Source organism: Canis aureus, chromosome 16, assembly GCF_053574225.1.
Source record: "Canis aureus isolate CA01 chromosome 16, VMU_Caureus_v.1.0, whole genome shotgun sequence".
Lineage (NCBI taxonomy): Eukaryota > Metazoa > Chordata > Mammalia > Carnivora > Canidae > Canis > Canis aureus.
This window is the reverse complement of record NC_135626.1, coordinates 36973604-36993838: the sequence shown is the minus strand read 5'-3', so window position 1 is coordinate 36993838 and position 20235 is coordinate 36973604.

The following is a 20235-nucleotide window of genomic DNA, read 5'->3' as shown; positions in this document are numbered from 1 at the left end:
GTCTCCTAATTCCTGGTCGTCCACTCTTCTTCTCCGCTTCCCACCCCGTCCTTCAGGCTGTACTTGGAAACCTGCAAAGTAATGATCCTGGATACCAACACATTCCCCCTTTCCTTCCCTCATCCCACCCTGCCCAACCATGTTCCTAGGAACCTGGACAGAATCCAGAGCTGGGACCAAACGGTTCTCTTTCATTCGTCTGTATTCATTCAGCAAATACTTGCTGAGGGTTGACCCAGGGCCAGGCACTACGCTGGACACTAATTCTATTACAGATCCAAATATCACTAGCATCCATATCTGTTTAATCTAAAAGATGAACCCAGCTGAGGATAATGCATCTGTATACGTGTGTGTGTGTGTGTGTGTGTCTACACTTGTGTGTGCATACCCATCATGCCCTATATGTGTACCTTTGGGCTTGGATATGGGGTGTCTGTCCCCTCTCCTCCATCATAAAGGGAATTACCCATGGGATATGTACAGAGGTTTCTCCTTTCTTCTCTGCAGGTGTTCTATCATGCATGAACTTCTGCGTGATAAAGTGTGTGCCTTGTATGTCTATCAACATCTGCCCATCTTTTCTCTCAGAATGAAGCCCCTGGATGACCACTCCACTTCTCCCCCAGATCTCAGCCCAGTCCAGTCCAAAGACTTCCAAAGGAATCCTCTTTGATTCTCCATACAGAGCCCCCCAGGACCTCCCTCTTATCTCCTCCTCCCAGATTCAGAATCAAGCCTTCCAAACCCTTCTCAATGATCCCTTTAGAGTGGAGACTTGGTCCTCTTGCCTCCTGAACTGGACAGGGTATAGCTAGCCCCTCTTACCAGTCCATGGAGCCCAGAGCTGGCAGCAGCAGTGAGGGGCAAGTGGGGGTGATGGGAGAGCCAGGCTTTATAAAGGAGGCGACAGCCAGAGCCAGAGGGGGGAGGTGAGAGTCGCAGGCAAGGCTGCTGCCAAGTCCTCACGGCCTCTCGGAAGCTTTTAGGATAATCCAGGAAACAGTGGCCCCCAGCTCTCCTGGGGGAGTGGTAGGGGGTGAGATCTGAGTCTCTGAGGTCTGCCAGGAAAGGAGGATTTCAGCTGGAAGAGGCAGCTGGGGGTGGGGGATGGAGGAAAGGACTTCCTTCCCTCCCCAGAGGTTGGACAGGCAGCCAGAGAGGGACAGAGTGGTTCTCACAGGATCCAGTGGAGAGATCTCAGGTGGCTACAACTCTCCATGTTACATCTCCCTGCTGCTGGGATTTTCTCCATGGATTTGGTGGGAAAGAAAGAAGTACCACTTTTAAGACTTGACACACACACACACACTCTCTCTCTCTCTCTCTCTCTCTCTCTCTCTCTCCCTTCAAGCTTCTCCCTCCCTGCAGAGCTCCCCTCTATCAATGATGGCTGTTCAGGAGGGTGGCTCCTGCCTCTGTGGGAGCCTGTCTTCCCATTTCTTTCACCCCCTTTCCAGATATTTCCCAACTCAGAACCCCCAGGATCCATCCACTTTTTGGGGTTGGGGACTCTGGTGAAATGAGGTGGAAAGACTATCTTCCGGACTTCAGATGGGGTGAGGACAGCTTGGGTTGGACAAGAAGAGTCACCTAAGACCAGAGGCGGAGCCTGGCCAAGAACTTTTATAGACTGTGATACAGGAATCCCAGGACTGCAGGAGCCCACAGAGACTGGGAATATGGCCTAGAAAGGGAGATGAGGCCTGGAGGGGAATTGAGTTGGTGGCCCCACATCTCCAACTATTTACATGAACTTAATTTTAGGGTGGTGGTAAGTTTAGGCATGTTGGCTAACAGGAACATGTCCTGGAGCAGAGGGGGACAAAAAACCAGGAAGGAGAAGGGAGATGAAACAGAATAAGACGGTTTCCCAGAGCTCTCTGAAGCTAGGAATTCTGACCTACATTGGAGAGTAGCCTGGAGACTTTACAAGGCCGTAGCCGTACAATCCTCAGCCATAGCCAGGACCCTTGGCACTGAAGACTGGCGCTGCTGTGCACCCCTCAGCACATGTACAGTGACCAGGCTTTGCATGCCACCTCCCCCACTGAGCCTAGCACAGGGTGAGCCAGGGAGCCTTCATCCTGAACTCCTCCAGGCCCCTCCCCCTGCACCCCCAGAAATCTCTAGACTGGGGATTCCCAGTCCCTTCATTAGCTTTTCAGTAATTATCTTGTAAAGGCCCTGACAGGTCCTTCCTCTCCCCCATTTCAGAGATAGGAACACTGAGGCCTATAACAGCTAAAAGGCTCAGCAGACAGCTACCCAGCAGGCAGGAGAGAGTAGAGCGGCAGGGGACTTGGGAGGCAGAGCTGCGCCCCTTCCTTCAATCCTAGGCCAAGTTGGGAGGACAGGGCCAACACAAATCCCCGGGAGAACCCAGGCGTCAGGACTGTGGCCGGCTCCAGGGAGGGGCTTCCCTGTCCCTCCCCACCTTCCAGCCCAGAAAATCAGAGTGAGGGGGGGAAACAAGCTGAGGAGACCACACAGGTGGAGTAAATAATGTTAATACGGGAGCATTATCACTAGGGCATTTCCTCATGGATAAATGTCTCAAATACCAAAGGATGCCTCCAAATTATAGTTAATTACAGAGTTGATTTGCATAAATTATAAGGTGAGCATACAAATTCTTTCAATCGGTTCCATATGCTTAGGTAGCAGGTCCAGTCCAAAAGATGGGAGAATCTTGGGGTGGGGGGAGTTTTGGGGGAAGAAAGAGACTCAGCCCTTGGCCTGGACCTGCTGGCCCACACCCCTTCCCCCAGCCTTTGGATCAGTAAAGGGTAGTATGGAGACCCTGACTGGTTTTGAGAGAGAGAGAGAGAAACTATTAACACGACCCAGACCCCACTTGGCAGGGGACCACCTTTCCTCTTCTATTCACACCTCCGGAACAACAAAATGACAACAGCGTGCTTTCCCACCACCGATGAGGGAGGGAAAGATGAGGTAGGATTGCCAGTGGTGGGCACAACGGGGCCTGGGGCCTCCAGCTCAAGCTCCGTGCAAGGGGGTGGGACTCTGGAGTAGCCTCTGGTCTGCACAGGGAAGGGGAGGAGTGCTGGAGGGAGCCGAAGACCAGCAGGGTGAGTGGCGCATCCAGGCCTCTTTCCTGCTCTTGGCTCCCCCAGAGCCACCCCCTCCCCCAACTGCAGTCCTTCCCAGAGCCAACCCAGATCCCAAGTTTGATGTTGCCGCAGCCTGCACCTTCCAGGTGGCTCCTCAGAGGCTCAGACTCCCAGACTTTTGTCTCCAGTGCCTGGGCCCATTTCCTCTGCCCTCGCCTCCTCCCTCACCCACTTCTAGTGACTAAGACTCTACTTCCTCCTCCAGCTCTCAGGGTTCACCCCTTTCTCCCTCCCAGCCCCCATCCTCACCCAGAGGCCCGCATCCCTCTGGTCCTCCATCTTTCTCCTGCTTGGCCAGCCCCCCTCCCTCAGGCACCCCGTCTCCTCCATATCCCGTGGTCAACTTTGCTCTTCCCATCCACCAACAACTTTCTGCTGCCCCAGCTGCTCACCCTCCTGCTGTCAAACTTTCCTACCTCACACCACCCCACAAATCCTTACTGCACATAGTTCTCTCATTTTTTCCCCATATGCCTGTTCCAGAGACCAAAGCTACTGGGTCTCTGAGTTTACCCTTGCCTTCTCGTCCAAAAGTCAGCAAGACAGAGGGATGCATAAAGAGCCTAACACAGCTCCTGGTACTTAGTAAGTGCTTAATAAATAGGTGTTGAGTGAACGAAGGAAGGAATTGGAAGTGGGAATGGGTCTGTGAAAATTCTAGGGAAGCGTCAACTGGGTTACAGGCATTACTTCTCTTCTGGATTATTTTTCAGGTCTCCTATGGGCTTTCTACCACTTCTTGCCCAACCACCTAAGTTGTCCTTGAAAACGAAAACAGATTAATTGGGACGCCGGGGTGGCTCAGTGGTTGAGCATCTGCTTTGGGCTCAGATTGTGATCCCAGGGTCCTGGGATCGAGTCCCATATCAGGATCCCCACAGGGAGACTGCTTCTCCCTCTACCTATGTCCCTGCCTCTCTCTGTGTGTCTCTCATAAACAAATAAAATCTTTAAAAAATAATAACAGATTGATCATGCTGAAATGCCACTCCAGCTTGGCCCTCTCCATCTCAAACACCTCCAGTGGCTTCCCAGTGCTACCTGTGACATACAAAACCCCCTTTTCGGCCTCTTTCGCCTTTGTAATCTCTACTTTCATTGGTCTTGTACAAACCCTCCAGGCCAGCCCAGCATGTCCAGCCTTCCTACTTTTTGCTCCAACTCTTTTCACCCCTGCTGCCCTACCTCTGCCTCAAGAAAATATATCAGCCTCCAGCTCCTGGCACAAAGCCTGCTTTCTCTATGAGGTCTTCTTTTATTATCACATCACTGGCTCACTCCTCTGAACTTCCCTAGTACTAATTGCCACATGCCCTGTTTCCATGGAGTTGTTTTCTTATTTTTCCTACTGGTCACTAGGCTCCTGGAGGGCAGGGACTGTCACATTCATGCCACACACTCCGCCTGGCACGTTTCTCTGGGAAAAGCGAATAAGCCCCTGCTGAGTGACTTAGAAAAATATTTCCCTGGAATCAAGGGCTCTAGAAGCTCCTCAGTTGGAGAGGACAGCAGTGAGTGTGGAAGCCTGGGTCAGGTGCAAAGACACAACAGAGGCACTGAAACCCAAAGGTCCATGAAGGAAGTGAACCCAGCTTCCCTCCATTCACACCACCACCCACCCCCTGCCGTCCTCCCCCCACCCCAGACCCTGGTTGTGTGCTTGAGGTAGAGGGACCCAGCCGGATGTCTGGGACATGCAGAGCTTGAGTGAAAGCTGAGGGATGGTGAAGGGCTTGGCTTGTGAGCCTGCTTGGAACGAGCTGCAGGTTTGGGGCAAAGGGAGCAAGGACAGTGAGCAGGAGCTGGGATATTGAACTGCCTGGCCAGCAGCCATGAAGAAAAGCAGAGGCAGAAAACAACAGAATTCCCTTTGTCCCTCTGTGGGCAGTTAAAATCCTTACCTGGGTGGCAGGATCATGATCATGTTATGCCTCAGCTCAAAAACATTCACTAGCTCCCTATTACCTACAGGAGAAAGTCCATACCCTTCAGCCTGGAATGTAAGCCCCATCCTCCATCTGATCTCAACCTACCTTTCCAGGCTCACCCCTCTCCCTCCCTAGGTCCCGGCCACAGGGGACTTCTACTCCAACCTTATTGTCCACATATTTTTTTAAAAAGATCCATTTATTTATTTTAGTGGGGGAAGAAGGACAGAAGGAAAGAGAGAAATTCAAGCAGACTCCCCAATGAGTGCAGAGCCCTACTCAGGGCTGGATCTCATGACCCTGAGATCACGACCCGAGTTGAAATCAAGAGTCGGTCGCTTAACCCACTGAGCCAGCCAGGTGCCCCTGTCCACATATTTTTATGACACATCCTGCTCCTTGTCTGAAATGCTCTTCCTCATTTCTCTGCCTGGGAGCTCCTATTGATCCCTTGAAGCCCAGCTCGTATGTCCTCTTCCTCTATGAAGCCTCCTCCAGTTCTCTAAGTTCCCCTTTCCTATGTTCCAGAGTCCTAAAATACAGACGGCTTAATACTGATGGGTGATAGAATTAGTGGTATGTGTGTCAGACTGCGAGCCCTTTAAGAGATTGGAATTTCCTCTGGTCTTTTTCTGGTCATCTTTGTAAACCACCACCACCCCTGCCAGCATCTCATACAGTGACTAGTACTGTATGAGTGACTAGTGACTAGTATACAGTAAATATATGTTGCACTGGATTTATTTGCATCTTTTGCAGAGGATAAGGGGCTGTTGGCCAGTGGTTGGTGGGTTCTCTATAAATCCCTTTGTCACAGCCACCCATAGTTTGCCTGGTGGGCATCAAGATGCTGCACCAAAAGCATGCCTTGACCCTTCCTCTTTCACCCTTCCCCCACTGTGCCCAGTGCTCTTTCAGGACTCCAAGATCAGCTGGCAGACAAGGCTCACTGAGAGGCCCCGCATCCCGTGTCCTGGGCCATCAGGCACTGCCACCAACCTGCAACCAGGGTCGTCCAGAAAACCTCCAGTGGGATCCCATGAGAGAGGAATTAGAGGGGAGGGCTTGGTATCAGGACTTGGCAGGCAAAATCAGGCGGGTAGTAGGGAGGGCGGGCAGTGCCCTGGAAAGGGGGCCGGTCTCATTGTTGTGGTCTGTCTGGGAGATTCCTCCCCTTTTTAATTTGCTTCCTGATTGAGGGGTTGGCTCTGCCTGCCCAGCTCCCCCATCATTATCTGCTGCCGGTGGCTCAGGTGCTGGCGAGCCTGGCGTGGCCCCTAGGTTATTACCTGGAGCTCTGGGGGTGGCAGAGGCTGCCCCTCTGGCCGGGGTGGGGGCCTGTCTGGAATCTGCCCTGATCCTACCACCCACAGGACAGCCATCCTGATGCCTAGCATAGTGGACACCCTCAGGGGGAGGGGCTGTTTTTATGGGAGACAGCTGGTTTCGGGGAGACTTCAAAATCTGGAAGAAGGTGGGTGCCTGGGTGGCTCAGTGGTTGAGCATCTGTCTTTGGCTCAGGGCCTGATCCTGGAGTCCCGGGATTGGGTCCCACATCGGGATCTCCACAGGGAGCCTGCTTCTCCCTCTGCCTATGTCTCTGCCTCTCTGTGTGTGTCTCTCATGAGTAAATAAATAAATAAATAAATAAATAAATAAATAATCGTTTAAAAAACTCTAGAAGAAGGTCCATCTGTAGAGCACCTACAGTATTGGTTCAGAACCTGAGACAGTTCACTCCAAATCAGAACTATTCCCCAGGCTTGAAGTTAGACATCTAGAAGGACTCTCCAGCCATGTTGAAAATGAAAAAGAGACAGCAGTGAAGCTTGGTGTTTTCCACCCTGAACTCTCCCTCTTCTGCAGTGTTCAGAAAGCCGAGAGTCAGAGAGGAGCTGGAGGGCCATTGAGCCAAGAGTCCATGACCAGAACCCAGAATCTAGGAACTTCCTGTGGTGGGGTGCACCTCACTGGGTGCCCTGGGGCATTAGACCTCAGACCTCTGGCCAGTTGCCCTGGGGCACAGCCTAGAGACCTCCATACAGGGGAGAAGCCCTGCAAGGCTTCTCCCTCTCCCCGAGAGTCCCCAAAGCTCCTGCCCTTTGCCCTGTGTCTGATTGGGCCCCATGGGCTTCAAGGACAGGAGATAATATCAAGACAAACAGGAAGTGCTGAATTAGAGACATGAAGTTTGTTGTTTTAGAGGGCGCCCAGCGCCAAGCAGCGGTGCCAGGTTGGCAGCCCCGGAGCCTGGCGTCTGCTCTCCATGCAGCCAGCTGCCCCTTCACACCCTCACTCAGGACCATGGCAGGAGGGTTCCCAGGGGAGGAAGGGGGTGGGGAGGCAGGGCATGCAGGGTAGGGGTTCGACAAGCGAATGTTTTCCCCTCACCAGCTGAACATCCGTAGTGTCACCTCTGATTCATACTGGACATTTAGTCACTCATTCAGCAAATACTTTGAAGTGCCTACCCTATTCCAGGCACGTGCTGGGCACAGCCCCTTCCCTCCGTCTCTAACACACGGTTCACTCAAATGGAAGCTTCACAGAGGCAGGAGCTCCAGTCCACTGCACTCCTAGGACTTGGAATGGTGCCTGGGACTCTAGGAGGGCTTTAGAAGTCTGTTTAGTGGATGAACAGGAGCAAGGATGGATAGGTGGAAGGAGGAAGGCAGGAAGGCAGGAACCCTTAGAATGGGTATTGCAGGGTCCCATGATTTTTCAGTCCACTGGACTTGTTAATGAGGGCATCGATGATCCACAGAGGCTCTTCTCCCCATCCTGGCTGACCCGAATGAACCTTTGAGTTTTGTTGTTTTTTTAAGGTTATTTATTTATTTATTCATGAGAGGCAGAGACATAGGCAGAGGAAGAAGCAGGCTCCCTGCGGAGGGCCCGATGTGGGACTCGATCCCAGGACCCCAGGATCACACCCTGAGCCAAAGGCAGATGCTCAGCCACTGAGCCACCCAGGCGCCCCTGAATCTTTGAGTCTTGACACTTGTAGGTGGCCTTGGTCCACTTTCTTACTCGGACGCCAGCAGTGAGTTCTGCCTCTAGACTGCCATCAGAAGATGAGGAAGGAGGGCTGGTGGGGCAAAGGGGGGCAGTGCATGCTGGAAAGCCCACCAGGCCCCCCCTGGGGATGGAGATGCTCTTGGTCGCCCCAGGCCTGGGGGCTGACAGCTCTCCTGGGCCCTGGCGAGCCGCCCTCTGCCCCAGCCCCACTCTGCCCTTGGTAATGGTGCCAGGCGAGGCTTCGGGCAAGGCAGAGGCTGAACCGAGAGCTACCCCACCTGGTTCCTGTGGCTCCATCCCCCCCATCCACACCCAAGAGGTGAGATCCTGGGGCAGTTGGCATCTGATAGCCTGGCATCGACTCATGCCAACAGCTTGGAAGCTGCAGTAATTAGAAGGGAAGAGGGAGAGAGGGGGGGGGAGAGGAGAGCTCGGAAAGAAACCTTCTCCTGCCTGCCGCAGGGCAAACTACTTCAAACGAATTCGTTTCGCTCTTGTGAAACTGAAGACAATTTCCTTTTCTGTCATAAAACAAATTATTGCTCATCAGGAGTGCTGGGCTAGTCTCTCTCCCCAGGGTTTGCTCCTGCTCCCAGGCAGGGCCCCCAGGTAGGCAGGAAGATGGGGAAGGTCCAGGGAGGGGGCCCAGAGTGCAGGAGAGGATTCAGTGGGAGGCACTCTGACGAGGGGTAGGAAAGAAGGTGTGGCGAGATTAATGTTCCCATCAGGAGTGAGACAGCCCTGTATCCCCCTCATCAACCTCCTCCACGGACCAGGGAAAGGGCCTAGGACCATCTCACTGGCCCTCACCACCAGCACCGAAAGGGGTGGGGGAGATCATCCCATCCATCCTCCTGCCTCAGAGCCAGCCTGGAGGAGGCTCCACCTCCTCCCTCAGGCACCTGTTCTGTGGGGTGGAGGGGCGGGAACAGGAAAGGGGGACCCAGAGAAGCTGAGGAACTTGCCAGAGATCACTCAGCAAATTAATTAATGGCAGATCCAGGATTAGAATCCACTAGGTTCTCTTGCAGGCCAAGATTGCAGGATGCCTGGGGACTTTGTTAGCACTTTTTATGACTCTGGATTGCTCCAGCCAGCCCATGGCATGGCATCCGAATACTAATGTTAGACGAATAGGGCTCAAGAAAGAGGGGACAGATGGATGGGAAGGTTCCTTCACCCTCAGCAACTGGCTCCCAAAGCAAGCCTAGGCTCTGGTGAACTCTTCCAGGGAACCTCTGCTCAGACACCCCAGAGGAGCCATCAGACTTTTTCTCTTCCCACTCCACCCCTCCCCACAAAGTTTTGATAACTCTTCCTTTCTCTTTTGCTGCCCCGCAGCATGGGCCAGACCTCAGGGGAGAGACACTTCTTATTTCTGCTTGCCCATTCTTTCTCATCACCTCCCCTGACAATCGCCCTCATCCCCTCCCTCACCTCTTCAAGCCCTGCTGTCACAGACTGTTCTGGGGGCGGGGGGGGGGGGGTTCTAATTGGGGTGGGAGGAGAGCCAAGCCCCATCCTCTGAGAACTCCTGGCTTACCTAAGCAAGACCCAGCACACACGCCCGGAGAGACGCTGGCAGACTCTGGTTGAGAGAGTGGGGGGCATCAGGACTGGGGAGATGGGCCAGGGCAGGAAGGAGGAAGCAAGGCCGGGGAGGGCTTCCTGGAGCAGGATGGAAGCAGGATGTGAGGACGTGTCTGGAGTAGACCATCCAAGCTGCAGAGCTCTTGGAGATGAGGAGGAAGATGGGCCCAGCTTGGGGAGGCATCATGGTGCCTGGGGAGGGACCGAGAGCCAGGACACAGGGTCAGGCAGGAAGCTGGGAGGGTCCAACAGCAGCAGCCACTTCCAGTGATGTGGAAACCAGAGTTTAAGCCAGGGTGGATGGAGAAATGTTTGGGACTGGCTGCCAGACCGGAGCAGCCAGACATCTGTAGGGAGCAAAGCGTTGGGGATGGCGTCTGAGGGCGGAAGGGAGACTGGAGAAGTCACCCTGCCCGCCTCTCTGCCCCTGGGCACACCGTTCCTTTCCCTCCCAACCCGTTGGCCAGCACTCTGTCGCTCCCAGGGAAAGTGGGACCTACCACCTGCCCGAGAGTTTTCTCCTCTTGATAGCACCCCTAGAATTTCTCCTTGTGTCTAACCACAATTCCCCTGGTGGCCAGCGGGGGCTTGGCAAGGAGAGGGGCAGGAGGGAGACTGCAAGCAATGTGATTCCCCCCCACCCCCCCACCCCCCCCCCCCCCCGCAGTGGTTTCCCCTTGGCCAGGAGAGAGACAGGGAGGAGGTGAGCAGAGGGCAGGGCTGGGAGAGGATCGTGTCAGGGCGAAGACTCTGGCTCATCGGACACGCCACGCTGGGAATCCGAGAATCCGCGGTGGGAATGGGCCGGGCTGGTAGGAACAAAGGATGAAAGGGAGGTTGTGCGGCCAGCTGGGACACCCACACCCACTGCTGACGTTCGTCAGCGCCAGTGACCTCAGCTGGCCGTCAGACCCCATCTCATTCCACGATTCCAGCAGGGTTCTCCTGCACCCAGCCCCTTAACAGGGCCTGAGAACTTAAGGCAAGTGGGTCTGCTGTCAGGACAAGCTTGGGGAGTGACCTTTCCTGAGATGGACAGGGTTAGAGGAGGGGATGCAGGAAGGTGAAGAGAAATGACAGGGCTGAGAAGGAGATGGGGGGGGCATGTGATAGCAGGGCCCCTTGGCTTGAGGATCAGACTACCCATGATCAAAGGTTCATGTCTAGGTAAGGATTCTGACGATGAGAGGGCAGGGCCCAGGTTAGCCTGGAAGATGGAGGATTTGGGTTAGATACTCAGAACTTCCTTGCTTTAGGGTAATAGGACCCCCGAGAGCCTGAGTGCAAGACTCCATAGACAACATGGGAAGTGTACCATCATGCATCTTGTGCAAGGGCAGATGGCCACTTGCCCAGATAGCCAGTCAGGGAGCTCTGACTCCCCCCACTCCCCGCAGGTCCCCGGGCCCACACAGCTTCCTAGGCTTCCCAGAGAAACCTGTCACCAGCACCTCACCTGGTCCCTTGGACCAGGAGGATGTGGAAGACTGTGATGTTAGGGTGGTGGCTGCCTCCCACTTACCCCAATCTGGGGAGGGGACGGGCTCTTTGCATTTTCCTCTCCCAGCCTTGATACAAGGGGCCTGGGAAGAGAGAAGCCCTCTGACTGGGGCCCTCATCTGCTTCTAAAGAGCTCATCACCACTGGAAGCCAGAATCTGACCCTCAGGTACAGCCACACCTGCATGCTCCTCCCCTCCACCCCTCACACTTGTAGACACAGATGAATATGGCTCCTCCTGCACAGAATTTCACACAAGTAAGTCCTCTGCCATCACACACACACACACACACACACATGCATGTGTGCACACACCCCGCTTACCCACATATCTTCCTTGGTCATCACTCACTGAGGGGCTCATTCAGATCCCAGTGCAGATAGGTGCTGCAGAATCATCCACTCATACAACCACAGCAACCACTTATGCACACACAGGCACATGCACATATCCCCTCTCCTTATGTTACTGGGACATACGATGGTCACACATACTCGCATGCTGACACAAGACCCTCCCTCATTCCAGAGGATCCCTTTGCTCATGTGTTTCTATCACACTCTCTACTCCCACACTGTGGTCCTTGTAGTGTGCACCTGCTACCTATGTTCCAGGCACGTGGCTGAAGACAGTTACAATATGGCACTTCAAGGGATTTACTTGCATGGTGAAGGGAGACTGGGACTAATTTTTTTTAAGATTTGTTTATTTTAGAGAGACAGACAGGGATCCCTGGGTGGCGCAGCGGTTTGGTGCCTGCCTTTGGCCCAGGGCGCGATCCTGGAGACCCGGGATCGAATCCCACGTTGGGCTCCCGGTGCATGGAGCCTGCTTCTCCCTCTGCCTATGTCTCTTCCTCTCTCTCTCTCTCTCTCTCTCTGTGACTATCATAAATGAATTAAAAAAAAAATAGAGAGACAGAGAGTGTGAGGGGGAGGAGGGGAAGAGGGAGAGGGAGAGAGAGTCCCAAGCGGACTGTGCTGAGCAGGGACCATCTAGGGACTGGATCTCATGGCCTGGAGATCACGACCTGAGCTGAAACCAAGAATCAGATGTTCAACCGACTTTGCCACCCAGGCACCCCGGGAGACCGGGACTAATTTAACAGATGGTTGCAAAGCAGCGCATGAAGTGCTGGAAGAGGAATAAGCATAGAGGACTGGGGAGACCAACTCATTCTTGGGGGTCCAAAGAGCCTTCCCTCATGAAGTGACAACTTTCCCATCCTCAAATAACCCACTGCTAGAGGCTAAGTGTTGCACATACATTGTCTTATCTATTCTTCACAACCACCCCTCGAGGTAGGTATGCATATCCCCATTTTACAGGAGAGAAAACTAAGTCTTTAAAAAGTGAGCAGCAAAGTCATGCAGCTAATAAAGTAGTGCAATACAGATTCCAACTCAGAGCTGCCTGAATCAGAGCCCACGTGCTCATGGCCACCATTAAACCACCTCCGACACAGATTGGAACTTTCACACTCATGAGGCCCTCACCTGCTCCCTGGTGCCTCTCAGCATCCCTCCTAATGCTACTCAGACCCTCTAATTCCCATCCCTAGGTCAGGTACACACGCAGGTCCACCCTCTGGCCTCTGCTCTCGGACACCCTCCTTCCCAGAAGACAGGGCCACTTGTCACAGAGGAGCCATAATTGGCAGGTGCTGAGGCTGCCGCCAGAGCTTTAGAACTTTTAGAACGAGCAGAAGGGAGGGAGGAGAAGGGTTCCTGAGGCAGGGGGCTTGGGAGCTGGGACGGGGGAAGAGGGAGGGGCTGGCTCCAGTGCCCTCTCCTCTGCTCTGCAGGTGTAATTAGCCCTGGCAGATGAAAGGGCGTCTTTGAAAGCGGGTGAGATCCTTGTCTGTCAGCAGGGCGCTCTGGGTGGCATCGGCAGCTTATCCTGAAACCACACACGGCACCAGAGCCGGGCTGTCTGGGTGCTGCCCGGGAGGCGGAGAGGCGGACACCAGAGGTGTGGGCCCTGGACTCCCCACTCCCCAATATCTCAGCCCTGCGCACCCTGTCTCTTCAGGCAGGAGCCTCTCAGAACAGAGAATCCTTCAGAGCCTGATGATGCCAATTCTGTCGGCTGCTGCCCCATCTCTGGGGCCCGAGGGGATGGGTACTCCCTCCCCTCCCCCGCCAAGCTGGACAGGAGGCCAAGGACAATGGCTCTAGGCAGTCCTTTCATCCTGAGATCTCAAAGCGCCATCTAATTAACCCCGCCCAGGTCGGGGACTTCCTCTGGAGTCCCTTTGGAGGGGTGTGGCTCTGGGACCGGCAGTTCCCAGATCCCAGCTTGGATAGGAGCCCCAAGAGGACAAGGTCTTCCAGAATGCTCATTCTATTTGGGACCTGGGAATCTAGAGGACCGGGAAAATGGGGGTGCTGAAACCAAATTCTGAAAGAGGGGTGACAGGATTTCAAGGGAGCCTAAGTTTGAGACCCAAAGGGGATAGTCTCTGCTACATCCCATTTTTCCCCTCATAGATGGGTTCAAACTCAAGCAAAGGGTGAACCTTACAAACACGCGGGGTGAAAGAGGCCAGACACAAGACTATGCAGTACATGTCTCCACTTAGATGAAGGTCAAAAATAGGCAAAAAACAAACAAACCAACAAAACCAAAAAAAAAAAAACAATCTATGTTCTTTGAAGTCAGAGATTCCATTACCTTTGGGGGGCGGGGGGTTAGTTCAGAAGGGGGCACAGTCCAGGCTTTGGGACAGCAGTAATGTTCTCTTCCTTGAGCTGAGTGCTGGTTACCCAGGTGTGTTCACTTAGTGAAAGTTCACTTCATATCTGGCTTAGACTATTTTTGTAGGTCATGTACTTATGACACTTTTCTATTTGCATGTCGTGGTTCAGTAAATGTTCACATTAAATTTTTTACACATCAAACCAAAATTTTATTTTATGATTCCTTTAAGGGGCTTTCACAACTGTCTCCTTCCTCAGCTGGAAGATCATAGGGGTCACTCCAGAAGGAAGACCTGGGGAGGCCAGATTCCCGGAAAATTTCTTGACTATGTGTGTGCAGGTAAGAAGGGGGGTATGCAAAGCTGTACAGAGTCAACACATTGGCATAGGATCCTGCACCCCATCGCCTACTACCCCTCCCCAACACTCACACAAACACGCTAATCAGCTCTACTTTGCTGAAAGCCAATGGATGCTTTGATGCCAAAGGAGCCAATGAGATTGCCGGAATCCCTGCTGGCCTCTGCCCCACCCCCTCTATCAGCTCCTGAAATCCGTTCCCAGTCAGGTCCCACCCTCTCCACCCCCCACCCATGGTCAGCTCTGTCCCTTTCATCTCCCTCCTTGGCTTCAGGGCCTAAAAGAGTTAGCTGGGGAGAGGTGGAGGGGTGTTTGTGAAGGAGCCTTTGGTCCCCACCTCATCAAATGACATCCTTGCTTCTTTGTCCTTCTTAGACCCTGGAGGAGGGCAAGAAGCATATGGCATTCCTCCACTGCCACTTCGGGAGAGGGCTTTGAGCTGGACCTTTGGGACAGCTTCCCGATAACAGAGATGTTAAGAAATCCTTGGAGAGAGTTAGAATAGAACCAGGAGAGAGATGAAGGTTGCTTTGAATGCTGACCTGCCTAGAGATGAGATCTCCTTCCAGGCTCCTAGGCTTGCTGATGATCCACTGCAACGAACCCCTCAACCAAGCAGGAACACAACGAAAGTGCTTGCTCCTGAATTGCATCTCCAGCTGGAAGGGATCCTAAATGTCTGGGTTTCCTAGCTGGTGCCCCACAACCCCCAGCCATACCAGATACTGAAATTCTGCCTATGTTATGTGATCTCAGGAGGGATTCATCCTTTCCTGTTTTGAACTCAGTGGCTGTTCCACTGGCGACCTGATCTCCACCTCTCCACCGGTTTGCCGGGGTCTCCATAATCCAGCCTTAGAGCTCACCTTCTCTAGCTTTCTGGCAGATTCCAGCACTCCCAACTCATCTTTTTTAAGTAGCTCCCCTACAACATGCTGAGAAGAGAGGCTTGTCCTCTTCCTACCTTCCTTCTACTGGGCAGAGTCCAGAACCTTCTCAAGTATTCCCAAGGATCTGTGTTTGTTTTGTTTGCTAATTGCATCAGAAGCACCCAGGACAATGTCTGGCACATAGTAGGAGCTCTAAAAACACTTATTGTTTGATGAATGTCTTTTATGCTTGGGAAGTCCCTCCAGAGGTCCATCCTACATCCCTAACGCCTCCACTTATTTATTTGTTTATTTAAAACTTTATTTATTTGAGTCATCTCCACCAAAGTGGAGCTTGGACTCCTGTCTTGGGAGATCAAGAATTGCTTGCTCTTCCAACTGAGTCAGTCAGGTGCCCCAACACCCACCTCCCCTAGTTGCTGCCATTTACATTTTCAATTGTCCTGTCCCTGGAGGGGTCCCCTGCCATCAATATGACTGAGCACCTACTGTGTACAAACCTTTGTGATATTCGACTCTCTTCATAATTTGTCTTGGCTTCTCACTGTCTGTCCTCCCGCCTCCCCTCCAGCCTTTATGCAACTTCGGTGGATCTATTCTCTAAAAGTTACCCAAGATTTAATAAACTGTAACAAGAAAAAAAAAGGTTTGCTAGATCTGTTTGTTCATTCTATTTCTTTTTTTGTCTCCATTGAAGAGAAACGAAAACCTCTCCATTCCTCTGTCCCTTTGTCTCTGTGTGCCTCTGGGTCTCTGGGCAGCCTTCTCTATGGCCCCCGGTCTCTGCTTCTTTGCTGAAAGTCTCCACCTTTATCTCTGTGAGTGTCTCTCTGTTTCTTCCTTGGTGCATGGGTGTGTCTCAGGCTCCCAGGCTAGCTCTCTCTTCTCCATCTCCCTTACAACAAATAGGTAAACAGGTGGCTGAGAAATAGGCATAGGGAAAAAGAAAAAGAAAGAAGAAGAAGAAGAAGAAGAAGAAGAAGAAGAAGAAGAAGAAGAAGAAGAAGAAGAAGAAGAAGAAGAAGAAGAGAGTGTTTTCTCCCAGGTATCAGGGTCGCAGGTAGCTCCAACCCTAACTGGGGACAAGTCCCGACAGGTGCAACTCCTGTCCAGATGTTGCGCAACGCGAGGCGTGTGCCCGGAGCCCAATCCTGGGTCTGGTTCCCGGGCTGAGGATGGGGGGTGGAGGGGTGGGGGGTCTTCAGATCAGAAATATTCTTTCAGGTCCCCGGCCTGTCGGCCTGTCCGGGAAACAGATCCCCCCACCCCCACCCCACCCCCACCCCACCCCCACCGCCACTGGCTCTGCTCCTGCCCACCTCGGCTTGGCTTGGCTCGCGGGGGGCCGTAGGGGACGGCCAAGCGGTGGCTTGCCGGAAGAGGACAGTTTGGGACCCGGGAGGGGAGTTCCCTGCGTCTGGGCCGTGGGGGGGAGCTGCAGGCCGGCGGGGTGAGTAAGGCCCAGCGGACGCAGGAGGCTCAGTGGCGGCGGCGGCGGCGATGGGGAGGAGGGTAATTATGCAGGGAGGCTCTCGCCACAGCACGTCCCCACAAATGAGAGGCCCCGGGCCCCAGACACCACACAACAAAGCAGGAGGCAATTATTTGGCTCCAGTGGGAGGGGACAGCCCTTCGCCGGCCCACTGCCGCTGAGCCCCCGGCCTCCGCTGAGGGCGCTGGGGTGGGGGTGACGGCCGATCTCCCCAGCCCCCTGTGAGCCTGAGCCGGGGAGGGCCCGAGGGACTCCCGCTGGGTCACCCTCAGAGGGGGTCCAGGTTGAGGAAGGCAGAGCGGTAGGAGGCCCGGGGCATGATTAGAGCCATCCCTCAGCCCGCCAGGAGCCTCCCACCAGGCCTCAGGGAGGCCTCGTGGACACCCCACAGGAGCGAAGCCAGGAGGGCCCCGGGCGCCTGGGGAGTGGGGAAGGCGCTTTGTTGGTCCTGGGGAAGCCAGTGGCCAACATCTGAACCCCCTCCCGCCTCCCTTCCTTGGCTGTGGCCACACAACTGGCAACCAGGACGCTCAGGCAGGTGGGGAAACCACAGAGGAGGGAGCAGGAGCCAGGGAGATTCCAGAGCACGTGGCCAGTCCTGGAATTCACACAATTGATATGCAAATAAGCCCAAATTTTGTCCTCTTTCCCGCCCACCCACCCCAAAATCTTCAGATGGGCCCCTGTGGAAGTAGAGCAAGCCTGATCAGCTGGAGGGGACCCCCCAAGCCTCTGCTGGCCTCCCTCACCCTCTCCCTCTCCAGCCACCCAGGTTTGCTTCAGGAAAACTACTAGCAAGTCCTACCCAAAACGTTGGATTCATGGGGGACCTTCCTGAAAAGGACTTTCCCTCCTTGATGAAAGAGCCCAAGGTACAGATGGAGAAAAAGAGGCCTGAAGAGATTCAGGTACTTTCCCCTGTTCTGACAAAACACCTGGAGGATGGCAAGGCTCCTGGAACCTTCTGACAACAGCCCTAGGTTATCAGCATGCCAGCTGGGGGAGGAGAATAGAGTTGCTGGCCCAGTAGCCCTAAAATCTGCTCTCTGGTCTCAGTTCTGCCCCTAACTTGCTGGGTCACCTCAACCCGGTCACTTCTCTTCTCCAAGCCTCAGTGTCCCTGAATGTTAAGTGGCCATCTCTGGAAAAGAAGGTTCTTCCAGATGTGGAGTCCTCTTTTTGCTCTGCAGCCATCCAGTGTTGCTGCCCAGAGGCCTCTGAGCCAACTGTCTCCTTTGTCCTTATCAGCTCTACCCTTGCTGTTGTAGACCAACCCAGGATGAACCCCTGACTCCTGTCTTTCTCCATTTTCAAAATCTCACTTGAAATCCACCTGAGGGAGCCTCCTCTGATTAATTCTGCTCAACTAATTGCTCCTTTCTGTTGGGGCCCCCTCCATCTATGAAAGGCTCAGCATTCACAACTGTTTCTTACATTTGCCTTTGCTGGGATGTTGCTGAAAGAGCTTCTAAGTAATTTTGAGAATATATATAGTGTCCCATTGTGCCCCCACCCAACCCCAGGATGGAGACGGGGATTGTGTCTCTTCCATAAGACTGAGGGCTTCCTGAGCACCTGGGTTGTATCACTGGGACTGAGAGCCCCCATCAGGGTGGGACTGAGTCTCTGCCTCAGATTAGGGTGGGACTGTGTCTCTGCCATCAGATTAGGACTTTTCCCCAGGTTGAGGACTTGGTCTCCTCTATCTGCCACCCCTGGATTTGGCAGGAGCCATCTGACAGTGGGCTGGCCACTGGGGACCAGACAGGCCACCTTCCCCAGGTCTTCCCTGGCTGGTCTCTCATTTTTTAGCTTCCCCTTCAGCCCCGGACCACAGCCAGGGTAGCTGCATTTGTCATCACCCTCCTGCCAGGAGTGGTTCTGCCTCTTTCTTCCTCAGGAATCTCTGTTCCCAGTCGGCCTCATCCTCCTCTCTCGGCCTCCTGCCTCCCTCATCCCTCTCCATCCCTCTCCAGGGCCCCAGGGCAAGTATTAAGTATTTGCCATCTGCCATATTGGCGCATTCCTGGGGCAGGCTCCAGGCTCTGGGGGAGGCCTGAGAGCCCTGCTCAGCTGCCCATCACCACCAGGGCTGCCTCACTACCCCTGGAATGCCCGGGTCCCTCCCTCTCTCCTTTCCCAGGGGCCTTGGAATCTGCAATGCTGGGGCTCTGGGAGTTCTAGACTGCTCTCTCCACTCTAGAGCTGGAAAGGCTATCAGAATAAGCCTGAGCATCCCCTTGGAGCCACAAGCAGCTTCCTGTGTGTCCCTCCCCCACACCTCTGTCACCACCCCTGGGAGCCCCTCACTTGGGAACCCTAAGGGTTTATATGGATTTGCGTTCTACATGGATTGGTCCAGCCCCAGCAAATGAATGCAAATGCATTCAGGCAGCAGCACTGGAGGGACCCCGACACAAGGAGAGGACTCCTCATCTGGAAGAGATTCTCCTTTCTTTCCAGAGATGCTAATTTGATGCTCAGGGAAACTGAGGCTGAGAGAGAAGAAATGACTCATTCATGCATTCATGTCTGGGATGCCTAGTCCTTTGGGAAACCCTAGGAGCCACTGACCTAAGTTGTGCAACAGGTGTGCTCTCTTCTTCCCCCAGATCTCATGTACCTGTGGCTCTTCTTCCACAGTTCCAGTACTTTCCTTCTCAATGCTTTTCACGCTCCCTGCCCCCTGCCACTTCTTATCCTCACTCCCTTGCTCCCCGAGTGTGGGTGATAGAGGTTGTGGCTCCTGTGGCCTCTGAGGAGAGCTGAGAGCCCTCACCTGCCCTAGTGAGAGCTCCTCACCAACTTAAAGTCCCTAGCATTCCAGTATTTGCGGGAGTGCCAGTGATAAGACAGATGTGTTCAGCTTAAAGACCTGTGACACTGGGGGGTCTGGCTGACAGATTCTGGCATTACCACCTCCTCTGAGAGCAGGAACTTGGGACCCCTCCCCCACTCCAGTAGGTAGATTTGGGGTTGCTGGAGAGGCCAGGGAAGAAGGCCTGGTGCAAAAGGAGGGGTAGTCAGCCATCTAGAAATACATTCAATCAATGGATTTTTTTTTAAGATTTTATTTATTTATTCATAGAGACAGAGAGAGAGAGAGAGACAGAGACACAGGCAGAGGGAGAAGCAGGCTCCATGCAGGGAGCCTGACGTGGGACTTGATCCAGAGTCTCCAGGATCACGCCCTGGGCTGCAGGCGGCGCTAAACCGCTGAGCCACTGGGGCTGCCCAATGGATGTTTATGGAACACTTACTATGTTCCAGGCACTAACTGGGTGCTGGGGTCGGGGAAGAGAACGAGAGAGAGCCTGCCCTCAGACAGCACGAGGGGGCAGTTCTCAAGCATGGACTGTACCAGCATCACCTGGGATACTCATGGCAATGAGAGGTCCCTCTTTATTCAGTAAGTCTGTGGCGCCCAGGAACGTGCATTTAGATGAGCATTTCTCCTTCTCTTTACCTGTGATGTTGATGCAGGTGGTCTGGGGAACCACACTTTTAAAAGCGCTGGTGGCTTGTCCTGCATTGTAAGGACAGCCTGGAGCTCTCACAGAGCCCTGGGGAGGATCGGGGAGGAGGATGCTGAGAGGAGAGTGAGCTGGGATAGCAGGAGAGAG